Source organism: Lipotes vexillifer, unplaced genomic scaffold, assembly GCF_000442215.2.
Source record: "Lipotes vexillifer unplaced genomic scaffold, Lipotes_vexillifer_v1.1 scaffold1098, whole genome shotgun sequence".
Lineage (NCBI taxonomy): Eukaryota > Metazoa > Chordata > Mammalia > Artiodactyla > Lipotidae > Lipotes > Lipotes vexillifer.
In genome coordinates, this window is record NW_006798559.1 from 117585 (window position 1) to 124853 (window position 7269).

Below are 7269 nucleotides of genomic sequence, written 5' to 3' on the forward strand. Positions count from 1 at the left end.
ACAGCATGAGGACACAGGACAAGACGGCTCCCCAGCTCAGGTGTCGTAGGAGTCTATGACATCAGCCTTCAGCCAGAACTTGGTCTGCTTTCATGTTTTCCCCCTGCTCAGCCCCTGCATCGGTGCTTGTTCTTGATTTTTTGCTCCTCAGCAATGACCTTCTGTCCTTCTAACTTCCAGGTCTCCTTGGAGGCTGGGCTTGATCCCCTCATTATCTCGGGACAAACGCTCGGCTCTTCGAGACCCACGTTTGCCTTTTATAAACTGTATCTCCTGGGTTATCATTTAGTCGAGTGCACTGCAGCCTGGGCGCTTCTCCCCAGAGGGCACAAGGAGAGCTCAGCGGGACGGTGAACCTTGTGGGGCTGAGCAGGGAGGGGCTGGCGGGGAGCTGCGCGGGGGGGAGATAGAGAGGAATGGGGAGGCAGGCCAGGTGGTGACAGAGACACGATCCCAGGCAGTGTGTACATGGCCCTGGGCCCTGGAGAGCTCGGATGACTGGACAAGCCCTTGGAGGTTACCTAGGCCAACCACCCTGTTTCTCCCACCCCATTTTATTTATTTATTTATTTATTTATTTATTTATTTATTTATTTATTTATTTATTTTGCGGTACGCAGGCCTCTCACTGCTGTGGCCTCTCCCGTTGCGGAGCACAGGCTCCGGACGCGCAGGCTCAGCGGCCGTGGCTCACGGGCCCAGCTGCTCCGCGGCACGCGGGATCCTCCCGGACCGGGGCACGAACCCGCGTCCCCTGCATCGGCAGGCGGGCTCTCAACCACTGTGCCACCAGGGAAGCCCTCCCACCCCATTTTAAAGATGAGGCCCAGCAAAATCTAGTGAACTGAAAGAAAATATAATTTAATCTCCCAAAGAAGGAGGAACTTGGTTTCTCTTTAAAGGACGGTCCATTAAATGGAATCATTTTGCTTCAGGAAGAGCTCACTTCTCAGGTGGTGTTTTTCTCTTTTTGTGTCACCGACTGGTGACATCTGCATTGTGGTCCATGGCTGTCTGAAGACCAGACTCGGATACTACGTCCCTGAAATCCTTCTGCTCCCAACGCCCCTCTCTCCCCTTAACTAGATTTGCACAGTAAAGAAACATCTGGGACAACTGAGATTAAAACAACTTCAAAAATGACCTCAGTGTGGGAATCCCCTGGCGGTCCAGTGGTTAGGACTCGCTTCCACTGCAGGGGGCCCGGGTTTGATCCCTGGTCGGGGAACTAAGATCCCGCAAGCAGCACAGTGTAGCGAAAATAAACAAACAAACAAATAAATAAATAAGGAGTTTTGTTTTTTCTTAAATGACCTCAGTATCCCCATAGATGGTCACTAAAGCCATAAGGGCAGTAGAATCACAGACACTCAGAGTGGTGAGGGCAGGAACTCTGCCAGGGAGCCCTGGGCCGGGGCAAGGATGTCCTCCCTGCTACCACCACAGGTAGGTAGGTAGGTAGGTAGGTAGCTGGCTGTCTCCTCTCATATCCTTGGCACATGAGGAGAAATCTGGGAGTATTATTCTGGGAAGACAGTGAGTGTGCTGGGCCCTACCCTAGTGGGGAGGTATGATCCTTAGAGGCTGGCAGTGAAGGTGCGGAGGGAGAGTCCTTCAGTAGGTGCGGAGAAGGAAAGGGATGCTAGTTTGGTGTCTGGCACATAGTATGCACTTGTCAATGGTGAGCGGAACGTGTGGTAGAGTTTATGGTGGATCTAGAGCCAGCCAGACCAGGCTGAATTCTGGTCTGACCACTAACTGCTCTGTGCTTCACACAAATCCCTTGATGTCCCAAACTTTAAGGACACAAGTGTCTATAACAGGCAGGACTCTTCTTTACAAATATCAGAAGCCATACCCCCACTAGCTTAAACTGAAAAGGAAATTTCTAGTTCACACAGCCGGGAGGGGCACCGCAGCAAAAGCCGGGACCTTGGGACAGGACGCAACGTCTCCAAGACAATTTTTCTCCTTGTCGTTGCCTGATTTCTGCCGACAGGCTCTGTCCACATGGCAGGGAAGATGGCCATTTGCCGCCCAGTTCAGGTTTGGAGAGAGGGCTTCTCTTTCAGCATCAATATCTTCATCTCAGAGAAGGCTTTGATTGGTCCTGCTTTGGTCCCAGCCAGACCTAGGTCACAGGCCTGGTCCTATGGTGGGGGAAGTGGGTGGTGTTACCAGGAGGAGGGGGCTAGGAAAGCCAGGTGGGCAGAGAGAACAATAATTATAGTACCAACAATGCCTAAAGGTCACATGTGTATGCATGTGTGTGTGTTGGGGAAACTAGAGTTAGGGGAGCCCCTGAAGATGGAGCATGCAGGCAGGACCACAATCAGGCTTGGCCTATTCACAGTCAGGACTGTTATCAGGTACCAGTCATTCAGCTCTACTACACGTTAGGCTCTGTGTTAGGCTAAGTATATGTAATATATATATGCATAGCATTTCTTATTGTCACGACAACCCTAAGAAGTAGGTATGATTAGCCCCGTTTTAAAAGTGAGGAGACCAAGGTTAAGGTCACGTGGGCAGTGAGTGACTGAACCGGATTCAAAGTTGGGACTTTGGCCCCCAGATCCCATGTTTTTGCCCAGGGATCAGACTACCTCTTATTTGCTTTTATTTATTTATTTATTCATTTATTTTTGGCCGCACCACGCAGCTTGTGGGACCTTAATTCCCCAACCAGGGATCGAACCTGGGCCCTGGCAGTGAAAGCGCCAAGTCCTAACCACTGGACCACCGGGGAATTCCCAGACGGCCTCTTTAGAAACCAAAGTGAAAAGCTTGCTGGCCGGTTGCATAGAGCGCATTCTGAGCCCCACAGGTGTGGTCTTGTCTGGGCGTGGCCACATTTTCAGGCCCTTCCCAGCTGTACACCTTCTTGGCTCCCGTCAGCCCTATAGGCCCTTCCAGGCCATTGGAGACAGCAAAGCACTCTGGGTAATCCATGAGTTTCTTCACCAAATGGCATTTCTCCAAGGCTTGATTCCCCCAGTCGGTGACCCTGCTTAGAATTGTCTAGAGTCTAGCCTGCTGCGTGAGGGGAAATGGAAAAGGGGGTGTTTGGAGGGTGACTGGCATGGTGAAAAACAAGGGGTGTCATCTCTCTCTGGATCACAGAAATATCTTCAGCTCCTAACTCCTCTCCCTGCCTCTGTGTTGCCCTCTCACCCACTCAGCACTTCACACCTAGAGCGATCCTCCCCAAATACCATCCCTCCTGCACCCACTCCGGCCCACAGCCTCAATGGCTCCCCTGTGCTCACCCTCATAACGGAGGCCTCCTGGTGTCCTCTGGACCCAGCCCCCCTCCACCAACTTCTCCAGCTTTCTCTCTTACCGCTGTCCCTCACACTCAGGAAGGCAAGAGACAACAACAGTATAGCCGTGCCTATATGTGGCTATTTCAATTTAAATTAATTGAAAATTAATGACATCATTGTTAAAAATTCAGTTCCTTGGTCACACTAGTCACATTTCAAGTGCTCTTGTGGCTAATGGCTACTGTACTGAACAATGCAGATACAGAATGTTCCTATCATCACAGAACGTTCTATTGGGAAGCACTGGGTTAGATTTTTCTCTTACAAAGGAAGCCCTGATCAAGGAACGCTATGAGTTTTAGAGGGATCCAGGGTAGACTTGACCTATTCAGTGACTCTTTCAATAAATATTTGGCACCTACTGTATTCCAGGCCCTGGATACACAATAGTGGGCAGTTGTAGCAGTTGGTCCTTTGGAGTGAAAAAGCAATTGCTCTCAGATGTGTTAAGTGCCTGAGCCCAGGTTGGGGCAGCCGGGAAGGCTTCCTGGAGAAGGGGACATGTAAGCACAGACCTGCAGTCTGAGGAGGCACTAGTGAGGCTGAGTTGCTCTCCGGACCATGTTCTTTTTGGCCCTCTGCGTCCGCTATCACAGACTGTCCCCACTGCCTGGACTACTCCTCTCTTTTTTCCCCAGGGAGGGAAGGAATGAGACCAGTCCCCTTAAAGTCAGTCACCCAGCTGGGACTAAGCAGAGTCCCTGTTGAGCCACTAACTCCCGAGCTCTGTGCTGTGGCCTCTACTGCACCTCCCACAGGCCACGTGGCTTCAGGGCTACGTAAATTCAGGACTCGGTAAAAACAGGCTCTAGGGTGGAGGGCTCCTCCAGAGAAGTCAAACCTGCACGTCTGGTGGGGGATGCAGGAGTCTGACTGTATGCATTACCAAACTCAGGTTCTGGTGCTCACCGCTCAAAAGCCAATAATTTGAGAGGCAAGTGTCAGTAGAAAGGAAAGGTACTTTAATCAGAAAAGCCAGCAATCTGGGGAGAAGGTGGATTCATGTCCAGAGACCAACTCTAAAGATTCTGCTCAGCCATGACATTTTTTAACGGGAAAAATGAGGGGGAAGAATCTCAGTGAATCATCGAGGCAGGAGGTTGGCTTCTGCATCATTCTCCATTGAGTGCAGACTGGCTGACACTTCAGGTGTGATCTTGCCTGCGTGATCTGCCTGCAGGATTGCTAAGGGGGCAATTGCGGATAGACAGTCATTTTTTAACTGTTTAATTCTTTATTCTTACTTCTTTTAATTTAGAAAAAGAATCAACAAGTTAGACAAGGCATGGTGTGCATTCAGGAGAGATCAGAAGTTCGTTTCAATTGCTTAGTGATCTCATTCCTATAATTAGGTTCTTTTAAGGTTAGAGGGGAACAGAAATGGCAAACAGGAAAGGGACAAAAGAGCTACTTTCAATTCCCCACTGTCAAATATCATTCCATTTCTATGGGACTACGGGCAACGGTCTATATTCTGTAATTTCTTCATGCTGACAGAGGGCACAGTATTCTCAAAATGGAAGATGTCAGCCTGGGTCTGTAGCACCTCTTTGCTGACAATTTTACTTGCCCGCTTACATATACGGGCAGAGCAAGCTACAATCATTTTGACGCCCACAAAGATATAGAATATTATGAGCAATAATGTTAATCCTGTTCTCTTCAGGACAGTTCTTGGAATTGTGCTAGTCATAGATTCAGTACTGCTCAAGATGGAGCAGCTTATGTCATGGCTACAATATGGTCATCATACAGTTAGCATTCTTCCTCTGGTGGCAGTTACAGTATCTGTAAAACAACTCAGGAATGCACATCCAACACTGAGTCTATGACACTATTGTCCTAATCATTAACTGCTTGGTTTAGTACTGGGTTGCGGGGAGAACTGCAGGGTTCTAATCAATTCCATATGTACCCTGAGGCCACCCCCAAGGCGGCCCCCCCCCCCCCCTCCTCCCCCGCACCCCCTGCCGTTAGCGTGGCCCTGGGGGAGCTGGTGGGGGGGCTGAGGCGGCCCCCCCCAAGGCGGCCCCCCCCCCCCATTCTCCAGCCCTGAGCTCCTACCTGAGTCAGCCTGGGGAAAGTGTAAAGTGGCCACTCCCATCCACCGCCCAGAGGGAGCCAGGGCTGGCTAACCGAGCAGAGGGAGGCTGTCTTGGGGCCCCATCCCCACATACGGTGCACAGCAGTGCCCACCCTCACCCCGCCCGGTGCCAGCTGCCCGCCCTGCTCTTCCTCCTGGTGCCCTGCTGTGTGAACACTGAAAGTGGCAGTTCGTTGACTGGAATTCACATGCATGTTCATTTGGGAAAGAAGGGCCAGAGTGCAGCCCATTAGGCGCTGCACTGTCCTCCCCTTCCACATGGACTGCTTCACTCAAGCTTCCCAACCATAGGATACCTGGTAGGGACAATTATCTTCACCTCTGTTACAGGAATCAAGGTCGGGAGAGGGTAATTTGCCAGAGCTGGCAGTGGTGAAGGCAACCATCAACGGTCTCAGCCCAGCCTGGACCCCATAGCGTCCACCCAGCCTCGTGTTCGCATTTCATCGCTCGCCCTCGGGGCCACCCTCCCTAACCACCTCCCCGGGGATCCCTTGCTACCCCCCCCCCCCCCGGGGCCCAGGGCCTCGGGGGCATCGGGAGCCTCCCCGCCCGGCCTGGGCGCGCAGGGTCTGTCGGGGCAGAGCCGGGACCCCGGCCAGGGGCAGGAGTCGGAACCCTCCGTGCCAGCCCGAGCGCCGGCAGCCGCTGAGCCGCCCTTTGTTTCGCGACTTCTGCGGAGTCACGGTCACATGCGCTTCCGGCACGGGGTGTTCCGGGCGCCGCGCCAGGGCCCGGGGACGCCCCCGCCCCTCGGCCCAGCCCGCGCTGGGCCTCCCTCCTCCGCTCTCCCGCCTGCCCCGCCCGCCCCGCCCGTCCGCGGGCCAGCGGCCTATCTCCGAGCCCCCAGCCCTGGAGCCTCCCTCCCCGGCCGCGCCGGTCGCGCAGCTGTGCTCCGATGGCCTCTCGTCTTTTCTGAGCTCCGCGTGGAGCCTTCCATAGCGGCCTGGCGCGTTCAATACCCAGATATTAACGGGGGTCCGCCCGTCCCCCCTACTCCAGACAACACCAAGGGCGCAAAATCAGGCGCCTCTCTCCCCGTTGGATCGGTGTGTGGTACATGGGCGCTGGTCAAGTACCGAACTCCATTCTTCTCGTTTCATGGGGTGGCCGTGCAGCACCAAGCCTCTCTCCTCCCCCACCCCGATTCCCACAAACAGAAGGAAACAAAACTGAGCCACCCGGGGCGGCCGCCACAGACCATCTAAGGGCCAAGGCCCCAGTCAGGGGCAGAAATGGGGCTGGCTCCTCTGTCCTGGCCTGGCCACCACTGCTCCGGCGCTCCCGGGCCCAGGCTGTGCCCTGGGGCACTTGCGAACCTTGGCGCCTCATGGAGGCCGTATCTGCTTTACTCAACAGAATTCAAGAATTCATTCAACAGATATTTATTGAAAGCAAACTATGTTCAGGGCGACCAAGTTCCTTCCAGATGCCAGCCCCGTGTTAAGCCTCCCCCAAAATGTGAGAGGATTCTCTTTGTGTAGAAGCCCTTACTATCCCCCTGAGGCTCAGCTTCCCAGGGGAGGCCTTCATTCAGAGCAGCTTGGGAGGCCATGCCTGGGGGCCAGGAATGGAGGCCCTGCCTGTCCCCTGCTTCCCAGTCTTGGAGGTACAGCAGGGAGTGGCAGTGCCAGGCTCTGGGTGAGCATGGGGTGGGATCTTAGGGACCCTTTCTGTCTCTGGGCAACCCTTCCCAATGCCACTCAGGGAGGCCTGCAGGGACTGGGGCACAGGATGGGGGAGCGGGGGCTGGCGGGGTGGAGACCTGGGAGAGGAGAGGGAGACAGCCCGAGGAGCAAACTATGGAACCGGAGGCCGGGGTGCACGTGCGCTGTGGCG

General features: G+C 53.9%; 1 non-coding gene across 1 annotated transcript; it reads right to left on the reverse strand.

Annotated features, from left to right (window-relative positions):
- Positions 1-2677: 2677 nt before the first annotated feature.
- Positions 2678-2749, reverse strand: TRNAE-UUC (transfer RNA glutamic acid (anticodon UUC)). The gene has a single exon. It is a non-coding gene; the product is annotated as a tRNA-Glu (tRNA).
- Between the last annotated feature and the right edge of the window lie 4520 nt (positions 2750-7269).